The 8,370-nt window shown below is 39.2% G+C and overlaps 1 pseudogene; it reads right to left on the minus strand.

Annotated features, from left to right (window-relative positions):
- Positions 1–4,116: 4,116 nt before the first annotated feature.
- LOC100599827 lies at positions 4,117–5,019 on the minus strand (annotated as a pseudogene).
- Positions 5,020–8,370: the final 3,351 nt, after the last annotated feature.

Consider the following 8,370-nt stretch of genomic DNA (forward strand, 5'->3'; position numbering starts at 1 on the left):
TACAGTTATGTAGTCGCCTTATTTGAACTATCCAGACAGAAATTTCCTGGTTACATATTAAGAGGTTAATTGCATATTTATGATTGGTTAAACCTGCATTTTGTTTCAGGCTAAGATAGTGGTTTATAGAAATGTATTTGAGTTAGGTTTTAGATTTTTTTTTTTTTTACACCTATGAACACAGAGCACTAGAGCTACTTTAGTCTAATTTTCTGCTCATTAATTATTTTAACACTCCAGTGGAGGACTGGATTTCCCCGGTGTTTTTCTAATGTATGGCAAGTGGGACCTCTAATCGACCACCCTGTTTTTCAGCCTAACTCAGGCTTCCAGTAAAATTATAAGTTCCCCACTTTCTTTGCTGCATTCTCAAATGCAACAAATGAGACCAGCTTTCCCTTGCCAATTTATAGTGCTGTTAACTATTTGTCCTTTATTGTACATTTCATTAAAGTTTTCTATTATTGGATTTCTTTCTACTTCTCCCTACAGTTCTGTCAAAATTTGCTTTTTATATTTAGAAGCCTCCCTTTTGGGTGCATAAATATATATAGCTATATTCTCCTGACAAATTAACCTCTATTATTATTATATGGTAAACTGATTTCATGCTTGTGACAGACGTTGCTAGAAAGTCTATTTTGTCTAATTTAAGCATAACTAACATTGCACCCCTTTGGTTATTATTTGCATGGAATGTCATTTTCTATTCTTTCACTTTTAGCCCATGCTCTTAATTCAAATGTGAGTCTCCGATAAGCAGCATATTATGAGGTTTAAAAGATTCATTCATCCACTCTCTCTGCTTTAGTCTCTTTTGTGCTGCTATACCAGAATATCACAGACTGGTAATTAATAAAGAATAGAATTTTATTTGACTCATGATTCTGGAGGCTGAGAAGGCAAAAGAACATGACACTGGTATCTGTTGAAGGTCTTGTTGCTGGATAATAACGTGGCCAAAGATTTGAGAGAGAGAGAGTTGTTTGGGGAGAGAGAGTTTTTTTTTTTATAACAGATTCATTCTTGTTATAATTAGCCCATTCCCATTATAAGAACATTAATCCATTCATGAGGGCAGAGTGCTTATAGCTTAATTAATTTTTAAATGTTCCTCCTCTTAATTCTATCACATTGGCTATTAAATTTTATCCTAAATTTTGGAGATGATATTCAGTCTATAGCAGTATCTGTTTGTTAAATAATTTAATCTTTTTATATGTAAAGTAGTGATAGGTAAGCAGTTACTATTGTAAATTTGTAGTTTTCTGTCCATTTTAAATTTGCTTTTTTTCTGGTTCTGTCCTTCCTGTGGTATTGTTAATTTTTGTTGAGATAAAGTTATGCTTTCCTGCTCAGACTCAAGTGCAGTGGCATATCACAGCTCGCTGTAGCCTCAACTTCCTGGGCTCAAGCAATCCTCCCACCTTAGCCACCCAAGTAGCTTGGACTACAGACACATACCACAACACCCAAGGAGCTTATGATTCTTCCACCTTGGCCTCCCAAAGTGTTGGAATTATAAGCAGGAGCCGCCGTATCCAATGTGTAAATTTGTTGTTTGTATATGCTTTAATTACTTTCTCTTTTTCTTTTCTACAGTTTTTTTTTTCCTAGTGGTTAACATGAGACTTATGTAAAACATCTTGTATTTTAATATTCTAGTTTAAGATGATAACAATTTAGAGTATTCTGAATTTCAGCGTGTATTTGCCATTTATAGTCACATTTATACTTTAGTATTTTTCATATTGTTAGTTAGCATTTCATCATATCAATGTGAAGATTTCTTCTGGACCATGGCTGGAGAAAGAAAGAAGGTGTGTTTTGCCTGATTCGGGGACTACAGAGAGAACCAAGTTCTGCAGGCCTGTCACCTAAGTCTCAGGTGAGTATGAATTCTCTTGTGTTTTTGGCAGATTGTTGCAGTGTCAGGACCAAGGTCAAATGAGTTATAGCCAAGTCTACAGTAAGATGTGGCTGTATTCTCTTTTGAAGCCAGGACCATGATTGGCAAGCTTCCCTCTTGGTCAAGTGCTCACCTTCTGAAGATGTCTTCCTTGGTCTTTGCCTCCAGCTGGGTGTCACAAACTCTGAACTGGATTCCAAGGCTTTCATGAATGCACTTATGTTTGCTGTGGCAGCTGCATTATGTTGTGGGGGATGTGCATGCGGAACCTCCTATTCTGTCTTCTTGCTTATGTTACTCTCCTTTATGTTTCACTTTCTGAAATGAATGTCAAGCTGGTGATTTTCAGATTAAAAAATTCTAAACTAAATTGTCAAATTTACACATAATGTAAGCTGTCAATAAAATTTCTTGGAGGTGCTACATATTTATTAAAATTTTTGGTTGTAATTTTAAGCTCACTGCAGGCAGAAAGGAATCATTAACATTTCTATTCTTTTTTTTAGTCTGTATCTAAATGATGGTATATTTTAATTCCAAATATTTACTTTATACTTCAGTAATGCTCATTTTACAAAATTTATGTTGTTCTTTTATTTGAAAATAGAAGGCTTTTTAGCTCCTGAAGGCTATATTATAGTCATACAGTTTTATTATATTATGTAGTAAGAATAGCAGCAACATATTGAGAACATAATAAAATTCTCCTGTCTTTTTAATGATTATTTATTAAATTCTTCCCATTAGAGCCTATTATTAGTGATTGTAATGTATTTTCTGTATAATTTTACTGCAGTTTATTAAATTCCAATAACTTAAAATGTCTGCTGTCCATGAGTGCACACAGTTGAAAGCTGTAGATATCTAAAGAGTTATTTTTCGGCAGGGCACGGTGGCTCACGCCTGTAATCCCACCACTTTGGGAGGCCGAGGCGGGTGGATCACGAGCTCAGGAGATCAAGACCATCCTGGCTAACATGGTGAAAGCCCATCTCTACTAAATATACAAAAAATTAGCCGGGCGTAGTGGCGGGTGCCTGTATTCCCAGCTGCTCCGGAGGCTGAGGCAGAAGAATGGCGTAAACCCAGTGGGAGGAGCTTGCAGTGAGCCGAGATCGCACCACTGCACTCCAGCCTGGGCGGCAGGGCCAGACTCTGTCTCAATAAAAAGAAAGGAGTTATTTTTCATTGTATATCTATGTTGTATTCAGGATTTTATGCATTAAAATCTCTTCTTATTTTCAATTCTGTGTTATTGTGTTTCTTTTCTGCGGGGGTATGTTTTCTCAGATCAGGTAATTGTATTTTTGCTTTTAATGCTTGATATCATGAGTTGAATGATGATTTTTAACTCGGTACACTTTATGACAATGTGATGTTTAATTTATATGTGAATTAGCAGCGTTCGTTGCTTATAGATATATCTATGTGTTGTTCACCTATGTAAGTATGTCATCTTTTTCATCTTTTTTCCTTTTTTTTTTTTCAGTTTCAGATACATTTTCTTTCATTTTTTAAGAGAATTTTAAAACAGAGTCAAAAGAACACAAATCAGTTATCTGTCCTCTTGCAGGGCGGGGAGACAACCTCCTTCCCCACAGATTTGAGGCTATGGCTAAGTGGTGAGCCTTGGGGAGATGCAGAAAGGATCCATCCCAGGCACTTGGCTGGAGGTAAGTAAGCATAGCCTTTGGGCCACAAGACCTGATAGCTTGGCTACTGGTCTGGACATAAGTCCCCATCTTCCCAGAAATGTCATCTTTTGTCTGCAACAACTGGCTGGAGAAATATTTCAGAAAGATGTGTGCCTGGAACACACAAAGGCATACCCTTCCTTTCTCCTTGGCATAGGCCTTGCAGCACTGAGGAAAGACCAGGTTTGCAATGGAGCCTTCAATAGTCTTCATCCCTATGGAGCTCAGGGGCTCATAGGGTGACAGGAGAGGAGACAAGCTAGCTTGGGAAGAGTCGTCTTTCAGCTTCTCCCCCACTGAAACACTATATACTTGGGGCCACAGTTCATGGAAAAACACACATGCTCTCTTTCTTTCTCTCACACCCACATCTCAGGAACCCAACAACTTGATGGCAGGTAGCTCTGGGTGTCCTTGGTCTGGCATTCACCCACTCAGCATCGAAGCTGTCCTAAAGCTCTTTTCAATCAGTTCTCACTCTTTCCAGGCCCATGTGGGTAGGTGTTCCAGCCTTCACTCTTTCAGGCTGATCACAAAGGCATAGTGTGGGAAAGTCCCCTGCTGTGATGGCCATTGCTGGGGAGCAGGGAAGGCTAAGGGCCCACTGCTGCCAAAGGCTAGTGTAGACGCCCTGTGCTCCACTCATCTCCTCAAAGATTGATGTCAGGTGCAGCAGTTGTCTGGAATGTTATCAAACCAGGATTGCACAGGCACTTCATTCTCTGGGTGGAAGATGTAAGAAGCAGGCGAGTTGTCCAGGATGAGAGTTTTCCTCAGATCCCTCCCCAGATGGCTGAGGTCCTTACATAGCAGCCCTGGTGGAACAAACACGACTCATGGTATAGGCAGCCCCAGAACATCCCACACCGGTCCAGCACACCCATCACAGGATCTGCATACTTGCTCAGGCTGGAATGAAGAGAGCAATGAAGAAAACACATTTAAACAGTTCCTCCATTCATCTCAGGAACTCATCCATATAAGGCCTCATGAGCACATGGATCTGGGGAGTGGTTCCCTCAATCTCTATAGGCAGTAGGCAGTCAGCATTGCTGATTGGCTTAAAGGAGCTATGCACAAGGGTTTCATCCAGGTCCGTGACCATACAGATCCTTACTTGATTTTCCTCTGTCACCTCTGGGAGCAGGCAGGTTCCTGGGATCTGATAAAACTGATACTGGAGACCCTGGAGCTGATCCGACTTAGCAATGGTGTTGACATCCTCCTTATGTGTGGAGAGCTCAGCGGGGGAACTTAACTGCCCAACATGCTGGGAGCAAGAACAGCAGAAAGGGGCCTTCAAAGATGTGACAAACATGAGGCCTCTTCGGAAAGGACATTGGAAACCAGGCCTTGCTTGGTAAGGACCAGGGCATCTTTCCTCCATGCCTGGGTGATGATGGATCCTTGTTCCATCTAACAATCCTGAGTGCTGGGCTGGCTGTCTGGGAAGACTGGCGGGCACGCTGGCTGGACTTGGCTGGGTGGCATGGGCTGGGGCCTGATTCAGTTCCTGAGAGTCTGACTTCCACAGCTGTTCACATTCCCCCTCTCCTTTCCGTCACTGGCCGGGAAGGGAGGCGGCCTGGAAGGAGGGTGGATGGCCTTGGCAGCGGCTACCCAGTGTGCCCCCAGCCACGATTCCCCCAGTGGGAGCTTCGGGATCCTCAGTTTGGGTCTAACATAGAGAATCTACCAGATACTCATTTTTTTTTTCAACTTTTATTTTAAGTTCAGGGGTGCATATGTGATAAACACTTTTTTTTCAACTTTTATTTTAAGTTTAGGGGTCCATGTGCAGGATATGCAGGTATCTTACATAGATAAATGTGTTCCATTGTGCTTTACTGCACAGATCATCTCATCACCCAGGTACTAAGCCCAGAATCCGCAGCTATTCTTCCTGATGCTCTCCTTCCCCTCCCCCATGCCAGGAAACAGATGTCCAGTGTGTGTTTTTCTTCCTGATGTGTCCATGTGTTCTCATTGATCTGCTTCCACTAATAAGTTAGAATAATAATAGGTGGTGTTTTGTTTTCTGTTCCTGCATTAGTTTGCTGGGAGTAATGGCTTCAAACTCCAACCTTGTCCCTGCAAGGGACATCATCTCATTACATTTTATGGCTTCACAGTGTTCCATGGTGTATGTGTACCACATTTTCTTTATCCAGTCTATCATTGATGGGCATGTAGATTGATTACATGACATTGCTATTGTAAATAGTGCTGCAATGAACATATGTATACATGTATTTTTAAAATAGAATTATTTATATTCCTTTGGGTGTATATCTAGTAATAGTATTGCTGGGTCAAACGGTATTTCTGCTTCTAGGTCTTTGAGGAATCTCCACACTCTCTTCCACAATGTTTGAAATAATTTACACTCCCACCAACAGTGTAAAAGTGTTCCCTTTTCTCCACAACCTCACCAGCGTCTGTTTCTTTTTTTTTTTACCTTTTATTAATAGCCATTGTAATTGGTGTCAGATGGTATCTCACTGTGGTTTTGATTTGTATTTATCCAGTTATCAGTGATGTTGAGCTTTTCATGTTTGTTGGGCACATGTTTGTCTTCTTTAGAGATATGTCTGTTCATGTTCTTTGAGCCCTTTTTAATGGGTTTTTTTTTTCTCTTGTAAATTTTGTTTAAGTTCCTCATAGATTCTGGATATTAGACATTTATCAGATGGATAGGTTGCAAAATTTTTCTCCCATTCTCTAGGTTGTCTGCTCTGATGATAGTTTCTTTGGCTCTGCAGAAGTTGTTTAGTTTAATTAGACCCCATTAGTCAATTTTTGCTTTTGTTGCTATTGCTTTCGGCCTTTTTGTCATAAAATCTTTGCCCATGCCTATATCCTGTATGGTATTATCTAGATTTTTTCTTCTGGGGTTTTTATAGTTTTGGGTTTTACATTTAAGTCTTTAATCCATCTTGAGTTAATTTTTGTATATGGTGTTAGGAAGGGTTCCAGTTTTAATTCTCTGCACATGGCTAGCCAGTTCTCCTAGCACCATTTATTGAATAGGGAAACCTTTCCCTAATTCCTTGCTTTTGTTGACTTTGTCAAAGATCAGGTTGTTGTAGGTTTGTGGCATTATTTCTAGGCTCTCTGTTTTGTTTCATTTGTCTATGTGTCTGTTTCTATACCAGTACCATGCTGTTTTGGTTACTGTGCTCTTCTAGTGTAGTTTGAAGTTAGGTAGAGTGACACTTTCAGCTTTTTTTTTTTTTTTTCCTTAAGGTTGGCTTGGCTATTTGGGGTTTTTTTGGTTCCATATGAATTTTAGAAGTTTGTTTTTTTTTTTCTAATTCTCTGAAGAACATCAGTAGTTCAATGGGAATAGCATTGAATCTATAAATTACCTTGGGCAATATGTTCATATTCATGATATTGATTCTTCCTCTCCATGAGCATGGAATGTTTCTCCATTTGTTTTGTGTCCACTCTGTTTTCTCTGAGCAGTTGTTTGTAGTTCTCCTTGAAGAGGTCCTTCACTTTCCTTCTTTGCTGTATTTTTAGGTATTTTTTTCTCTTTGTAGCAATTGTGAATGAAAGTTCATTCATGATTTGTCTCCCTGCTTGCCTGTTGTTTTTGTATAGGAATGCTAGCTACTTTTGCACATTGAGTTTATATCCTGAGATTTTGCTGATATTGCTTATCACCTTAAGAAGCTTTGGGGCTGAGACGATGGGTTTTCTAGATATAGTATCAGGTCATCTGTAAACAATGATAATTTGACTTCCTCTCTTTCTATTTGAATACTCTTTATTTCTTCCTCTGGCCTGATTTTCCCCGCCAAGGTTTCCGATACTATGTTGAATGAGAGTGTTGAGAGAGGGCATCCTTTTCTTGTGCTAGTTTTCAGGGGAAATGTTTCCAGCTTTTGCACATTCAGTGTGATATTGGCTGTGGGTTTGTTGTATATGGCTCTTATTATTTTGAGGTATGTTTCTTCAGTTCCTAGTTTACTGAGAATTTTAAACTTGAAGGAATGTTCAATTTATTGAATGCTTTTTCTGTATCTATTGAGATAATCATGTGGTTTTTGTATTTAGTTCTCTTTATGTGATGAGTCACATTTATTGATTTGCATATGTTGAACCAACCTTGCATACTGGGGACAAAGCCAATTCCATAGTGGTGGATGCACTTTTTAATGTGCTGCTGGATTTGGTTTGCCAGTATTTTACTGAGGATTATTGCACAATTTTCATCAAAGATATTGGCACGATGTTTTGTTGTTGTTGTTATAATATCTGTGTTAAGTTTTGGTATCAGGATGATGCTGGCCTGATAGAATGAGTTAGAGAGAACTTTGTCTTCAAATTTTTTTGGATAGTTTTAGGAGAAAATGTACCATCTCCTCTTTGTACTTCTGGTCAAATTCAGCTTGCTTGGTAGGGTAGTTATTACTGCCTCAATTTCAGAACACATTATTGATCTATTCAGGGTTCAGTCTTAGGGAGGGCTTATTTTGCAAGGAAATTGTCTATTTCTTCTAGATTTTCTGGTTTATGTGCATAGAGGTGTTTATAGTATTCTCTGATGGTTGTTCATATTTCCATCGGATCAGTGATGATATCTCCCTTATTATTTCTGTTTGTGTTTGGTTGTTCTGTCTTTCCTTATTTATTTGCTTAGCTAGTGTTCCATCTAGTTTATTAATTTTTTTTCAAAAAAACAGCTCCTGGATTGGTTGACTTTTTTTTTTTGGAAGAGTTTTTAGTGTCTCTATCTCCTTCAGCTCTACTCTGATCTTG

The sequence above is a fragment of the Nomascus leucogenys genome, unplaced genomic scaffold (genome assembly GCF_006542625.1).
Source record: "Nomascus leucogenys isolate Asia unplaced genomic scaffold, Asia_NLE_v1 001185F_52222_qpd_obj, whole genome shotgun sequence".
Lineage (NCBI taxonomy): Eukaryota > Metazoa > Chordata > Mammalia > Primates > Hylobatidae > Nomascus > Nomascus leucogenys.